General features: G+C 35.5%; 1 long non-coding RNA gene across 1 annotated transcript; it reads right to left on the reverse strand.

The window, feature by feature from the left end:
- Positions 1-18: 18 nt before the first annotated feature.
- On the reverse strand, positions 19-10,645 carry LOC145693518 (uncharacterized). The gene is made up of 3 exons (XR_014132799.1): positions 10,625-10,645; positions 5,211-5,436; positions 19-3,389 (listed from the first exon to the last, which is right to left on the reverse strand). It is a non-coding gene; the product is annotated as an uncharacterized LOC145693518 (long non-coding RNA).
- Positions 10,646-17,221: the final 6,576 nt, after the last annotated feature.

Below are 17,221 nucleotides of genomic sequence, written 5' to 3' on the forward strand. Positions count from 1 at the left end.
TGGTACCACTGCATGGTATTTATTCACTTTACCTATTTCAATGTTCTAGTGCCAGTAAATTTTCAGTAAAGTTTTTTTTTCTTGTTTCCTAGCTGAAAATGTGCATTGTTCTGTGAGAGCATCAATTGAGATAAATCCAGAAAATGTCATATTGACTCACTCGATACTGTTGTATAAGCACGGCGTTACGAAAAACAAACGAAGTAATCACTGATATAAGAAATCACTGAGAGATGGAAGAACAAATATTTACTTATTTCTGTAATTTTCTCTCCATGCCTTGTATGAAATGCAATCTGATCTCACGATTCACAGGAAAGATAGGTCATAAGTGTGTGAACCTATATACCTTGTATTCTTCACGGAGCAACATAAATGACAGATGATGACCTACAAGGCGTTATGCTGCGTCACGTACAACAGAACGCGTGGGAAAGTGTAGTTCGCAATTCACAGGAAACGTGTAGAATTTACTAAAGTAGGCACCGTGTACACGGACAACTTCGTACCATTTTGCAACGAGTTTAGAACATACCTTAGAGGTTCAATGAAATATTTCTCTTTAAAAATAAAAAATAAAAAAATTACTGGTGACTAATACGTAAAGAGGTGTTGAACAACAATTCACTGGAATTATTTGTGACAGTAAAACAAACGGATTTTAATCCTGAGCCTTACAGCGGAGGAATACATCTTTGCAACATTTCATTCTTTCAAAACACAAGAATCACTGATAGGAAGACATGCATATTGCCTTCATCATACATATCAAATGAAGAAGGGATGACTCATTACCGTAAATGTAACACTAAGTTTATTTGACCCATATTCATGGAACGTCGTGTTGGAATCATTAGCGTCGTTTCACAATTCATTATAGAGAAGTAATAAATACTCCTGCGACCTATCGACCTAGTTCTTTATATCCCATCTTTGAAAGCAGAAACATTTCTCAGTGTACATGGCACAAAGCAGGCAAATCACTTCATTTACTTCAATCCAGTCAAATTCTGAATGCATTTTAAGACCTATGTCTCCCTATTTATTTTCCTGGTAATTTGTTGTTGAGTGTTTACGCATACGCATACTTTGGCATGCTCCATCCTATTGAAATCTTTTTGTCTTTGGGGGAAAAAAACTACTCTTACTTTTTAAATTATTTTTTTATTACTGCCACTGCTGAATGAAGTCTTTATCTTGTGGATAAAACATTAACCTTTATTTCTTGTTCAATTTTAGTGTTGATTACTTCTTTTTCATACTGAATGAAGTCTTATCTTCCCGAAAACTCGGGAATGTCTTTGTAAGAGAGAAATGTGCATTTACTATTATTTTGTCTTTTAACAAAATTTTCTAACTGCTGAAGTCTTTATCTTCTAGGAAAAAAAACTGTTTCTTTATTAGTTTTAATGTTATTTTACTTCTTTTCTATCTCCTGAATGAAACCGTATTTTCTGAGAAGGAAAAAAAAACTAGAATACCATCTGTATCTTAATTAATTATAGTACTTTATTGCTTGTTTCTATAATAAACGAAATAATCTTATCGTCTGGAAGATTCTGCAATTGCATATTTCTCTATTACAATGGCATTGCAGAGTTTTCCAGAATGTAAGATGATTTCATTTACTATAGAAAAGAAGTAATTAACTCTAATCAATCAAGAAAGAGGGTGGTATTGTAGTTTTTCTCTCATGAGATGAGTTCGTTCAGTAGATAGAAAAGATGTAAAATAACACTAAAATTAGTCAAGAAAAAAAGAGGTTAGTTGCTTTCTGTTTTTCATGCAGCAGGTAGGAAATGTTTTTAGAAGGCAAATATAACAGTAAGTGCCTATCTCTCTATTACTCTGACATCGCAGTTTTCAAAAAAATGAAATTTCCCGCAGTATAGAAAAAAAGTAATCAACACCAAAATTAATCAAGGAATAAAAGTTATTCTTAGAAAAAAAAAGATTTCATTCAGCAGATAGGAGTAATCAAAAAATAAAATTAACAGAGGTACTTTCTTCCAGAAGACAAAAAAATAAAAATGTAAACAGTAATGAATCTCGATATTAGTTAATATTTCCATCCTCCGAGGAAAGTAACAGGCAAGTTGCTAAATTATAAAGGATAATAAAATAATAAATACATACAAGGTAAACATTTCATCTCATTTCACTGTGTACTAATACATGAGTGCGTAAAAATGAACTCATCTCGCTATATAAAATACAAAGACCTAAGTGATTTAGTGACCGACAGATCTTTGCACAGGCCAAATCGCTTAAGATAGACAAGTTAAATATGGACAGTACATGGGATTTGTTACGTAGGATACCACTAAGGAAGGATTTTTGCAAATTCGACAGGAAGGGGAGGAAAATAGGTGTGGGACGTATTTTTAAAATATGACCATATCTCCGAATTCCTTAAGGTTACAGACTTGAAATTTGATATTCGGATGTATCATTTCAAATAATTTGACATATTTAAGCGGTTTTTGATATTTTAGTACAAAGGAAAAAAAGAAAAAAAAGGTGAGAAAGAAAAGAAAAGGAGTGAGGATTACAATTATTATAAGATGTCAAAATCTCTGAATTTATGAAGGTTTGAAACATGAAATTTTGTATTTTCATATTATTTAAAATAAGTAGATAAGAATTTAAGCGCTTTTGAAATATGCCTCGGAGGTAAGAAAGGGGGGTGGAAAGAAAAATGGATGGGGATTATAATTATTATAGTAAAGTATTTAATTCCTTAAGGTGAGAGATTTGAAGTTCAGTATTTCCATTTCTCATTTAAAATACTTTGCCACGTGTTTCGGCCCTCTTTTTTCTTTTTTGACATGCTAGTAAAAAGGGAAAGAAACGATGTGGAGAGGAGAAAAAAAAGGTGGGGATTACAATTATTCTAATAAAATGTCGGTATCTCTAAATCTTTTAAGATTTGAAATATGGAAGTAACTTCTCATTTAAAATTATTACAAAAGCGTTTTATGATACATATCCTAAAAGGAAGAAAAAGGGAAGGATTACAATTATTATAATAAGATGTTCATATCTTGGGGTCCGGGAAAGTAAGAGGCATTGAAACGGTGGAAATCTCTTTTTCCTCCAAATCCACAGAATTCTATGCATATGATATTGATCTAGTGACCTATAGATGTGAGAAATGTAGTGAATACAAAACGTATATGTAGAGAAGAACGCGTCCATGGACTAAGTTGCAGATCCCTGGCTTATTTAGTGATGGTAAGAACTTTCCGATATCTCTCGTGATTGTAAGGAAAATAGGTAAAACTATACTTACCTACGCAGTAGTCTAGGCTCCGCCTGCTGCAGCCAAACACCCAATACTTCCTTCACCGTTTCTTCTGTTGCGACGGTGTACATCTTACGAACAGCAGCTGAAAAGAAAGATAGAATTTCAAGCAAGTACTAGCGATTTTTATTCTTTAAAAAAACTGTCATTTGAAATAAATTTCCCTCTTAAATAGCTTTACGGAATTATGGTATGGTTTGTAAACATGGATACCTAGAGCTGAAACTAATTCCTATATTATTTTTCAAGTCACCTAAGCTAGGCCCCTATTTTGTGATTTTTATGTAAGGGTACTATAGAAAGTTATCTTCCACAACACTTTTGGTATATTATATAATGGAAAAGTTATATTTTTCGATACAAGTGTAACAAGACTTTCTTCCGGTGCCCTTAGTGGTGATATGGTTTTGAGTCAACGTTTAAAGTCACCTTAAATAACACTACAAAAAACACATGTGTTTTGGCTAACTTCGTTGTCACGAAAAATTGAAAGATGAAGTCGACAGAAAGACGAAAGTTTGACTATTCGCCGTCTTGAAAGCCTGCAACTTTTCTCTTTTTATACTGGAATTATGGTAACTTCGAAAGCTATGTTCTTCTAGTGTTTTATCTGCGTTCCAGTGTTAGACAAAGAGCTCTGAAATTTTGCACCTTTAAAATATCGGCAGGGGAGACAGTTTGGCATACTATGCAATACTACCAGACTAATAGTGTTGCCAACCCAACAAAGTTATATTCGTGTGGTAGACAGTATCAAATTTACAGGTATAAACGAACCAGTGGAAAAAAAAAACGAAGCATGAATGAAACTAGATTAATTTTTAGGTACCGTAATGTGAAGTGTGAAAAAAAAAAGCGTGGGGTTCTGAGTTTCACGGAAGGCCGTATCAAATGGGCTACGTGACTAACAAAATCTGTTTGCCTGGGATTTATTTGGTAACTTTCAGCTTTATATCGGAATAGCGGTTATTTAAAAGGACCATTGTCCGTTTGAATTAGAAAAAAATACTATATATATATATATATATATATATATATGTGTGTGTGTGTGTGTGTGTTTGTGTGTGTATGTATATGGAAATTACATACACTTCCAAAAGTAACAAGTAACAGTGGGTTAATCAATGCTGCCAACAAGTAGTGTCAGAAAATAGCTAAATGACGCACAAAAACTAGCTAAAAATGGCTCAACTTACCTTAAATTATAGGTAACAGAATTTAGGAATAAAGGAACTAAATATTTGGTACTTTAAGTCTACTAGTTTACAAAGATGTTCTAATATTATTTATCTTTTGATATCCTCAAATCAAACAGTTTCACAATAATTTTTGTTCCTTCATTGACTAGAAGTAATAAAATCTCTTGAATTATTTTCAACTTCTAATGCTGGGTATGGCTTTATAACACTATTGATCTATCACAAAAATATATACATGCACATGCACGCATCTCAACAAGAAAAACTCCACCCAAACTAAAAATACACTAGAAACTAATCAAACAAATTGACTATGGAGAAACCAGATCCAGGAATCCCAATTTACCGTGACGGATAGGTGAGACTGATAAAAGATATCTAATCTACTGTGACAATGTAAGTGCTGTTGTAAACAAAAGAATTAGAAAAATACCAAGATAAACTACTTTTTTTTAGGTTTTTCATATTTTCTAAAAAAAAATTGACTGCAAAAGATGTAATTGCCGCTATATTAGCAAGTATGAATGGCAAGTTGACCAAAATTATAGTCCATAGCTAATGCACATGATAATGGCTAAATTGGCAAAAATGGAGTTGATGCTAACATTGAGTCAAAAGAGAGATGTTCCAAAAAGACGTAAATTAAAAGATATAACAAAGATTTGAAACCTGTTTCATAACTTGTACAGGTTTGATAGGATACTTACATATTTCTTTCCGAAGTTAGGTTCTTCAAGCTTTCTCTCAAATGTTTGAAAATCATTCAACGTTCGCAGAGGCAGAAGGCCAAGAAGTTCGGATTCTTCGTTTATGGACTCTGCTTTCACACTCACACCATTACTTAGAAGTGTGTCGACCTTCTTCTCGACGGAAGATACTCTTTCACTAAGGTCAGCTAAAGTAGATTGCATTTGGCAAATACCATTCTGATATCTGCAATAAATTTTAGGAAATATTGTTTTGAAGGTGTTAATATAACTAGAAAATATATTATTTCACAAACCATTGAAACAATTAAATGTACATTCATGTTCAAAATGATTGTCGCATATCTATAACTGTCTTCTTGTAAGAATATAATTTGATAATGATTTTGCAGGATACTTTTAATACCGATACTATGTGTATAATCGAGAAATGTATATTTGTGGAAAATTTTATAGGGAAAGAATTATAAGCACATAAATTAGAATGAGTAAAACAAATGGTCAAGAAAGCTTTATTTTCGTTTTATTGTTCTTATTTACTGCTCTTTTGACATGAAATTTGCCACATACATGTCTTTGCCGATTACGCACATACCAACATTGTAAGAAATACAGGGCGAATTCGTTATCAAATTTTATTCCTACAACAACATATTTATAGACATGCGACAATAATTTTGGACATGGGTGTACGTTTGTGGTGGACAAACACCGTGTGCGTAGATTTTCTCAGGATTCTACCGTTCCCCTCCACTTTCTTCAATCCATTATTTAATTCATTCTCATCATCACCGTCTCCTTTAGGCTGCCCCACATAACCGTGGGACAAAACTCAAAGATTTTATTTAAATATGATTTCGCTGTTCATTTAATCAGAAATCTTGGGGGGAAAAGTGGGGAACAATTAGGAAGACGTGTGTAGAAGACCACTACGTTGCAGAATTATGACCAGGTCATTAGAGTATGACTTCATAAATCAGCACTGCGGAAGGAAAGGGTTGATTGCTCAGAGGTAGAACGTTGCCTTTTGGTGCGACGGATCTTTGGTTCAATCTCCGGCCTTATGAGTTTATGATGGACAATATCATATTCGTGAGGGTTTTCCCGTTCTCATGCCACTAATTCCTTCATAATCATTCACTATCATTAGTCATCCGTGTATCTTAACATTAACCCTAGGAAGACTAAACTATAATTGGTCACGTGAAAGACTAAGGGGTGTCAATTTTGCTCGTGGTTGTAAATTCCAATTTTAACCCTACTAATGTATTTTAAAGTTATTTAATGACTGCTACTAATAAATGTGAGTTGTAAAACTATTTTAAGACTTGTGAAATTTTATTTTAATAGGAAATATTACAAGTCCCAGTACAGACTACTACCGCATTTGGTTAGCAGACATGAAGTAGCTTGAAATACAATTCGCCTGTGTAGACAATTTACTATACTAAACCTGAGAGTATTACGTTTGCTCAATGTATAAAAGTAGATTATGTTAATTTAGTCATCCATTCAAAGAATAGATACGTTTACATGATCCTTTCAAAGTAAAACTGTACTCCTCTTAACATTTCTAAGTTGCTAAAAAAAAATGTACTTAGTCTCCTGCGCTAAAAAAAAAAAAAACTACCACAATAATGTGCTTTCTAATAAAACTAAATTTAAGTTTAGATTACAGAAGAAAATACAAAAAAATTCAAACGTTGTAAAATTCATTTGTTCGGGCAAAGAGAAAAAGAAAGTGCGGGCAAATTTGACCCACCTTCGTCTTTCTATGGTTAAGGACATAACAGCGGGGTTATGAAGAACGGGACCTACAGCTTAAAGTGAGATCCGAACCACTACTCAGTTGCACTCGAGAGATATTGTTCTTCATTTGAACTCGAAACCAGAATCCCTTGATAACAAAGGCGATAAATCCACAGACCCATCATCCACGGAGGTCAACTGATAGAAATACGTTGCAGTGATCTTGCATACTTGTGAATATTTTAGGAGCCACTTAAGAACCAAAAGGGAAAGAACTGCAAAATGGAATCACTCTATAGTTATACAGATTAAATCAATGGACAATTTTAAAAGACTATATAGTACAGAAGATCTAATTTAGTCAGTCAGAAATATAGGCTTAATTTAATTTGCTAATCAATACAGGAAGTGACTAATAGTTCTGGACCATTCATACTATCTTTCTAAATAAAACTTTTTATTATTATTATTATTATTAACAAACCAGTCAAACCTAATAGAAATCTCTGTTTCGTCGATCTACTTTCCAATGTTATAAATTTAGACACTTAATCAGCTTCTGTGGAAAAGTTTTGTTGACCGTCCGCTAGTGTGGCAGCGCACTACAGGCAGTTCGGGGGGAACTCCAAACTTGATAAAATAAAATCACAATTAAAGAGACAAGTTAAAAAAGTATTTTTCGCGAATCCAACCCCCACTCAACTTGTGGACTATCATGCCTCTGACAAGGAAAATTCAAGCTTAACCAATGCTGAAGGAGTAGACTGCTGAATAATTTATGATGTAATGGCAAATCATTTGCAGAACTAGTTGACCTATGACCTATAGTTTGAGCGAGTTGCGTTCATTTCTCGAGGTTGCGACCTTGTTCAATCGAATCATCAGCCTCAAATTACCTTTACTCTCAAAAAAAAAAAAAGGGGGCAACGGTTACTCCACTTTAATCTAAGGTAAACGTATTAAAAAAAAAAAAAAAAAACTGGTGTAAAGCAAACATTCCGGTTTAAGTGAAAAAAAGTTTAAAAAAACACGGTTTTGGCCAATCCTGAAAAATAGCGTTACTTCTTTATTACATCCGTTCAGATTGCAAATATTTTTCTGAGATTTTAGATCCAGACTTTATTCACCTGGTAGAAAAAAAAAGTAAACAAAAGCACTAAAATCAATTAAGAGACAGAAGTTACTGTTTTTAGAGGATAAAAAGATAAAAATGTAAGCAACGAAAAACCTAGTTTTCTTCAAACTTACACCCTCGACTTCTTACCTAACAAACTTCAAACTAATATGCCAACTTATTTTCGCGTAATAATCCATTTTGAATTATTATTAATATCTAATAACTAATTTTTCGAAATTCATCGTTCTTTTACCCTAAACCCAAAAGTCCATACCCGATCGAACCTTTCCTTGCACTTATTGTAAAGCGATGAAATGAGTGATATCACTTAATCTAAGATTGATGAAGTATACCTTAGAATAAGTAATTGTTACTAAATAAAGTCGGACATAAGTATTTATATTCTTCAATTTTGCCCCCAACCTCCGAATAAATATGGAAGAACATAAGGAACGAAAGATAAGCATGATGCATTCTAAAATGAGTGAAATGTCCAGGCTTGCTTGCTGCATTTAAATATCATCCGTACCGATTCTTGGGGAAGCCACATCGGTTAAAATTTTTAGTGTATCGGTGAAAGCTAAAACAAGAAAGCTTAGGCAATGTATTAATTCAAAGCAGTTTTCTCCTCGATTGTAGAGATAAAACGTAATTTTCATTACTTTAGCGGACGGCTCTCCAAATTTAAATCGATTTTGTCGATTTTTTCACTAGATTTGGGGCACTACTTTACAAACGCTTCACGAACCACAGCTGAGCGAGCGGAGGGGATTAGAAGCCCCGTAGGACTCGTTTTTCCCCTTATCTTTTAAGTTACACACGATTGGCATTGCAGCCATTGTAGACTGTCATTTTCCAAAACTTAACATACAAATACTGGCATTTCGTTCCTTGCTTGTATTCAACCGCCTTCCGCCCTGGCAAATAGCTCCACCATAACATACTTACTTTCCCATGTATAGCCTACTCATTTGCACATACAATTTATTGAGTTTAAAACACTTACATTATCATTTAACTACCTTCATTATTAATATGGGGTTAACTTTAGCAGATGGCTCTACCTAATTAAATAAATTATTTTAATGTGTTTAGACTTCATAAATCGTATCTGTTATATAGAATCCTACGAAATGGAAAATTAAGTATGTTATGGTGGATCTAATTGACAAGGCGGTAGGCAGACGAATACAAGCAAGGAATGAGATGGCAGTAAGTACATATGAAGCTTTGGAAAATGACCGTCTGCAATGGTTGCAATACCAAACGCGTGTAACTTAAAAAGTAGGAAAAAAAAAACGAGCCCTGCGGGGCATCTATTCCCCTTCGCTCGCTCAGCTATGCTACGTAAAGTATTATGTAACGGCATATTTTTTGAACTGGGGGGGGGGCAATATTTTGCTTAAAATTTGTACTATCTTGGTATATATTTTGTATTTTCTTTTTTTTTATGGTTTAGGTAGGTTAAGTTAGTTTGGGTTAGGCTGGGTTAAGATACTTGGGCATTACTCGAGCAGATGGTTCTAGCAAATGTTCACACATTGCATTTCCGGGTTCCTTTTTGTAGAATATCTACTAAATGAGAAGCTAGTGCATAAACCACGAACCAACTTGTGCTAGGTGGCCACAAAAAAAGCACGAATGCCATCTAACCGAGTCAGGGCAGGGGTGTTGCTGGGTATCCCGAGCGGAGCGAGGGGATGCGTCCGTAGAGAGCAGGCGTGTCAGCGACGGAGGACATGCACATAAACGAGGAAAAATACATAAAATATCCGCAATAATTTTTACACGGTGATTTTACCTGAATTCGTACTTTCTTCCTATATTTTCTGTTTTTGATGATTTAGGTTAGGTTTGGTTAGTTATGTTAGTAATTACGGTTACGTAACACCAACTCATTTCTCCTGTAAACACGGTGGTTTTACCTGATTTTGGCCTCCAAGTTCCAAAATTCTCTATATGTAACAGTATTATCTCAAATCTAGTGAAAAATGACCATAAAATCGATATAAATATGGTACAGCCGTCTGCTAAAACAATGCCTTAACAGTATCAAGTATTCCACCTATAAATTTTTAATATGATAAAGCCGTCTGCTGAAGTTAACCCTCTAATTTTTGTACTGATATTCAGGGGTGTCCGAGGAAAATTTCCCTAGGGAGGGGCCCATCTCCATGGTTGCTATATTACGCCTGGTATTTAATATACATGGTTTCCTATATTATGTATACATTTTCGTAAGCCAAAGGGGGCCCGGGCCCACCGCCCTCCCCTTCGGGCGCCTATGCTGATGCTAATTGTCAAGAGCCATCACTGACTTTAAAGAATCTAATGGCTAAATATGGTATACATTATACGGATGAACACACTTAAAAAAAAGAAAAAACATAAAAGATATAAACATAAAATTCCATCCATATTTGAAACGTAATGAAGTAATACTATCCTAAAAGCGCTCAGCGCACCAGTCTAAAATAAAATTTACCTTTTTATTTTGTAACTAAAACTAAAGTAGGGCTTACTATTACATTTCATACACATAGCTTACCTTTGTTTACCTTTTGGAAGAAATCAAACTACTCACCAATCCTACAGATGGCTCTATTTGCTAAACAATCGACAAACGTCAAGCGTTTTGAATCAAGCTTGAAATAGGCTTAGTAGAAAGTTGATAAATTCAAGCTTCTTTTCAAGTTAAAAACAAGCTAAAATAAACGTTGATTGTCGCTTGTCGCATTCAAGCTTCTTTTCAAGTTAAAAACAAGCTAAAATAAACGTTGATTGTCGCTTGTCGCATCAACTGTACATTGCTAAGCCAAAATCAAGGGAAAGCGACCCTTGATTTAAGCTTACATGCTATCTGGGTATGCACAAAAGTAATGGCAATCGAGGTCAAATGTCAAATATTTAAAACTGAATATTTTTTATACGGAGCCACATATTGAGCTGCAGCTTCCACATTTAACAATAGATCATCAAGTACTACATGTCTCAAAAGTACAGACTATTGAGGTCAAATTCATATATTGAAATCTGAATAACTGGTAAACGAAGCCACATATAGAGGTGGCGTTTCCACATTTATTTAACAAGTTATCAACTACTACATGTCGCGAAAGTACTGATAATCGAGGTCAAAGATCAAATATTTAGACCTGAATAACTCGTAAACTGAGCCACATATTGAGGTAGTGTTTCCACATGTAAGAATGGGTCATCAAATACTATATGTCCAAAAGTACTGATAGTGAGAGTCAAAGTCCAAATATGTAAACCCTAATAACTCATAACCGGAGCCACATATTGAGCTGCAGTATCTACATTTAACAATATTTTATCAAGTACTACATGACCCAAAAGTACTTACCATCGAGTTCAAAGGTCAAATATATAAACCAAAATAACTCAAAAACAGCTATATATTGAGGTGCCGTTTCCACGTTTAGCAATTGGTTATGAAGTACTACACGTCACAACAGTACTGACCGACGAGGTCAAAGGTCAAATATTTAAACCAAAATAACTCGTAAACGAAACCATATATTGAAATAGTGTTTACACATTTAGTAATAGGTCATCAATTCCAGAGGTTGTTCAGCCTACGTTTGGCCGATTTCGTTCCTTACCCCTCTCGGGCAAAATGAACTCACCCGACCTGGCTCTTGGCGTCCTGGAGTGTTGTGCAATGGCTTCCTGGGAACGGAGTTGTTTTTCCGTGCAGACGACAATAGCGCACAAAACAGAACTATTATTGTGAGTGTTATGTTAAATTGGTTTCCAAGTTTGTGGGTTTCCGCACTGTGACCATAATGCCGCACAAACTAAGCCGGTTTTGGGAAGGCTATGTTGCGGCTCTTTATGACGCCCACTTTTTTGTTTCTGTCATTAGAAAACAGTGCAAGAAGAATGGTTGCAACGTCAGTGTAAGCCACCTCCACCATGCAGAGGAAACTTCCCAAACTGGCAATGCAAGATAATCCACCAACACAAAACTGTGTGGCTAATCGTCTTGACGTGTCTTTGGGGATTGTGAGACGGACGTTACACCATCAACTCAAGCTGGAAAAGGTCATGAAAGCTCGCGGCCATATTCTCACGGATGCCCATCGAAAGGAACGACAGTGTAACGCCCGGATGCTGTACCAACGGCATCTGGCAAAACAAAGGTGGATGCACGTCTTAACGCTCGATGAAGCATGGATTTACCTTTCCCACTGCAGTAAACCGAGAGCCATCATGTACCGAGAGAAAGGCGCCAAGAACTTCAGAAGGTGGGTCCGTGTCTGTAAAGAATTCTTTACAAAAGGGTTCATGGTCGTTATTGTTACTGTTACCGAGATAAACTGAAGATTCGTAGGGTAGCGAAGAACTGCAAAATAAATTAGCAGTATTTTCAGGAGCAGATCATGCTGCTGTTCTACGAGCATGACATTCCAACAAGGTACGGAAATGACGCCAGTCTGGTGCGCATTCACATGCGCAAGGCGTCATCACATACCTCATGATGATCCCCTCGCATTCTACAGGGAGATGGAGGAGGCAAGTGGTATATAAGTGATACCTTTCAATGAGGTACCTGTTAAATCTCCAGATGCAAGTCCTATGGACTAGTGTGGTTTTGGATTGCTGAAGAGGGCTTTGGAAAAACGGTGTGTGATAACTGTGGAAGGACTTCGAAAAGCTGTGCAAAAGGAATGGGACCATATTCCCCTATCAGTTCTTCAGAGAAGCCTATTACCGAGGAAATTACGCTGTAAGGCTACTCTTAGGAACCAAGGGAAACACTTAGAGCACTTACAGATCTGGCGCCATGGATTCTTGTAAATTTTTAGGTAAGTCGAAATTGGCCAAACGTAGACTGAACAACCTGTACTACATGTCCCAAAAGTACTGACCATCGAAGTCAAAGTTCAAACGTTTAAAACCGAGTACTTTGTAAACGGAGTAACCTATTAAAGTGCTGTTACCACATTTAGTAATAGATCATTTAGTACTACATGTCCCAAAAATATTGAGAATTGAGGTTAAAGGTCAAAAATTTAAACCCGAATAACTCTAATTGGAGGCACATATTGAGGTTCTCTTTCCACATTTGACAATAGGTCATCAAGTACTACAGGTTCCAATAGTATTGAACATCGAAGTCAAAGTTCAAATATTTAAACTCAAATAATTCGTAAACGAAAACACATATCGAGTTGGTTTTTGCACATTTAGTAATAAGTGATCAACTACTACATGTACCAAAGGTACTGACATAGAATTCAAAGGTCAAATATTTAAATCCTGATAACTCTAAAACGATGCCACATTTTGAGGTGCTGTTTCCACGTTTAACAATAGGTACCACACGTCACAATCGTGACCGTCAATGTCAAACGTCAAATATTTAAACCTGAATAACTTATAAATTAAACCACATATTGGCGTGGTGTTTCCACATTTAGAAACAGGACATTAATTGCTGCGTGCCCTAAAATTACTGAACATCGAGGTCAAAGGTCGAATATTTAAACCATAATAACTCAAAAACGGAGGCACATATTGAGGTTCTCTTACCACATTTAACAATAGGTCAATAAGTGCTACAGGTCCCAATAGTATTAACCGTCGAGGTCAAATATCAAATATTTAAACCCAAATAATTCGTAAACGAAAACACATATTGAGTTGGTGTTTCCACATTTAGCAATAGGTGACCAACTACTACATGTCCCAAAGGTACTGACCATAGAATTGAAAGGTCAAATATTTATACCCGATAGATTCGTAAACGGAGCAACTTATTGAGAAGCTTTTTCCACATTTCGTAATAGATAATGATGTACTACGTGTTCCAAAAGTACTGACCATTGAGGTCAAAGATCAAATATTTCAACCCGATTAAAGCGTAAATGGAGCCACAGATTGAGTTGGTGTTTCCACATTTCGTAATATGTCATCAACTACTACATGTCCCAAAAGTGCAGACTACCTAATCCAGCCTACACTACATGAAATCTAGTTGCAAGTATAGGTTCAATCCTTTCTTTAGCCCCGCTGAGAACACTGAACTATGTTATAATCGTTTCACAGCCTAAATATTATACTCCAAATAAGTACAATTATTATCATTTATATTTTATTCTGTTGTTAGTAAATAAATTAAGTTAGAATAAAATATTGAATATTTTGTACTTCAAAAAATTTGCGGGGACGCGTCGCTCTCGGCACACCGCCAGAGACGCCCGTGGATAGGGGCATACCCCTAAATTATCCGAATGAGATAAAAGTTGCGAAATTTAATCTCCTTGACGTCTTGAGAAATAATATAATCTTCAAACATTCTCTCCCTATTTGGTGAGAGCGTAGGGGGGCATATTGGCCGATAAGTTCTTATATGTGGGATTTTAGAGCTAGCCTAGAAGGATCGAGACAATTGGAGCGAAACTTTAAGAGTCAATAGTTCTTTGACCAAGAACTAATTGAAAAGAAGAAAAACAGACATATATAAGAAGTAACAGGGGCAGGGCCGCCCGAAGAAAATTTTCTAAAGGGGGCCTATCTCTATGATTGCTATGTTACGTCATATTTCTGATATTTAATATACGTAGTTTACAATATTACATATACATTTTCGTGAGCCAGAGGGGCCCCCGGGGCCCCACCGTGCCCTCCCCTTCGGGCGCCCATGGACAGGAGGCATACTCCATAAAAATTGTCCGCAAGAGATAAAACATGAAAATTTAATCTCCTTAATGTCTTGATAATGAAAATAATTTTAAAATATTTTTCTTGGTTTACTTTCGGGATTGAAGGGGGCATATTCCTCGATAAAATTCCATAGGTTGGGTCTCAGGGCTAGGCCCCTGGAACTGGAACGTTTGGAATGAATCTCACAGGATCCGTAGTTCTTGAGAGTAGAATTAAGAAAAATCAATTTTCGTATATACGGTTTTTTTTAAATATTTACATATATGAAAATCTATTTACATATATAAGAGGCATACTTCTCAAAAATTATCCGAATGAGACAAAATTCGCAAAATTTAAACTCATTAATGAGTTGAGAACGTAAATAATTTCCTTTGTTGTAATACAACCAATTTTAAGCGAATTAGTTGTAACTACCATTATCAAAGACTGCAGTAGATTGTATGTTGTAACCTACATGCAATGAATAAATATGTATACTGCAGTATTTACATCGAATCCAAGACTCCGTCGAATCTAAGACTCACGTGAATTTTGGACGTCTAAAAGCTAACAAAAGGGTGCGCCTTATATTCGAAGAAATACGGTGTATATATGTACATGGCTAACCTGTCTGGAATCAAGTTTTGGACATAATTATTATTACCTACCTCAAATTCATCATATAATGTTACTTTGATTAAAATATGTATGGTAAGAGGAGAAAGTGGGATCAAAATTTACAGTAAAATCAGTGTCATAGGGGGCTCGCAAGTTAGGGTAATAAAGCTTGGTATTGGAACATTTCTCATTAAAAATAATTAGACACGTGACCATACGTTTCCAAAACGTTCGCTTCTAAGGTGGGAAAGGGGTGAATTTACATACATCTTTTTCCTTCTCATTCAAATCTACGTTGGCTATTTCATAATCGCTGATAAACGGGTGAACCGTTTGAAATGAATTTTTGATTAGAACACTCGGATCGAGCCTATTATTATCATGTCACTTTCATTAAAATGCGTATCCTAAAGGGGATTGTAAAGGGACTGTATTCCAAAAATAGAATATCTCACTAGCCTCTCATTCGGAACATGAAACTTCATATATAACCTTCTTATTATAAATAAATGGCAACGTGCTCCAGCGGTTTAGAAAATTCATTTAAGGGGTACGCCATTTCTATGTTATTACCGATATATGAGAAGAAACCTGTTTTATCATTACGGAAAAGTGAGTGAATCCTTTCGAGTGAAATTGTGCGTAAAGTAAGCAATTCACTCGGGCTGGGTTTCACCAAAGTGTATATTCTAAGTGGGAGGAATTCAAAATGTATAACAAAAATATGTACTTCTTTATGTGACTTTCACTTGTGACTTTCACCAAAGTGTATATTCTAAGTGGGAGGAATTCAAAATGTATAACAAAAATATGTACTTCTTTAACCCTTTAGATTATGCAGATGGAAATCAGTGTATATAAAATCCTTTTTGAATTAATAAATTGAGACGTGTTCCAGAGTGGAGCTGGCATGAGACTAAACCGTTTAAAATTAATTTTTAAACATATTAATGTTGAATTCGGTATTTATCATTAGCGACTTGGATTAAAATACGTGTTCTAAAAAGAAACGGGCATAAACTTGTCATCCGAATGAAACCTAGTCCATTCGATGAACATAACAAATATATGTTCATGCACAAAAATTAGGTACCATGGACAGTGGAGAAAGTCCCTGCGGCCCATTAACCCTATTAGCATAAAGAAAATCGTAGACTCGCAGTGAAATAGCTATTGCATCAACGTTGTTCACTCAAAAGTCATGGTTTATAGTTCATTCTCTTCAGCACGATACAAGCTTTCCAGAGGTGCTGTGTATTGGAGCGCATAACGTACTACTTAAACAGAGAAAATTGGGAAAATGTCGAGAAAACGTCTTCCAGAAATCACTCCCATAAACGTTGGACCCATCTAAAGTACATGAAAACACATTGCCCAAATGTATCTCGAAAAATACTATAATTAATGTGAAATGTGGTTACCAAGTTTTGTATTGATAGACTGAATAAGTATGAGGGGAAGGCGTATATTGGTATACAAGTTATTCCTTCATATCTATTCCGTCTATCAATAAAAAACCTGGCAAAAACATTTCTTATTCCCTATGCTATTTCCAAGATACATTTGGATCATGTGCTTTTACCTCGGGCTACTTCAGGGGAGTCCAAAGTTGATGGGAGGGATTTCGAGAGGGAATTTTCCCGATATTCTCCCAACTTTCCCTGTTCAAGTACGTTATGGGCCCCAATACATATATCCTCTGGAAAGCGAGTTTCATGCTGAAGAGAATGAACTATAAACCATGACTTTCCAATGAACACCGTTGATGCAATAGCTATTTCAGTGTGAATCTACTATTTTCTTTATAGTAACTGGGTTAGACCTAATGGGCCACAGGGATTTACTCCGTTCT

The sequence above is a fragment of the Thermobia domestica genome, chromosome 8 (genome assembly GCF_964235325.1).
Source record: "Thermobia domestica chromosome 8, izTheDome1.hap1.1, whole genome shotgun sequence".
NCBI lineage: Eukaryota > Metazoa > Arthropoda > Insecta > Zygentoma > Lepismatidae > Thermobia > Thermobia domestica.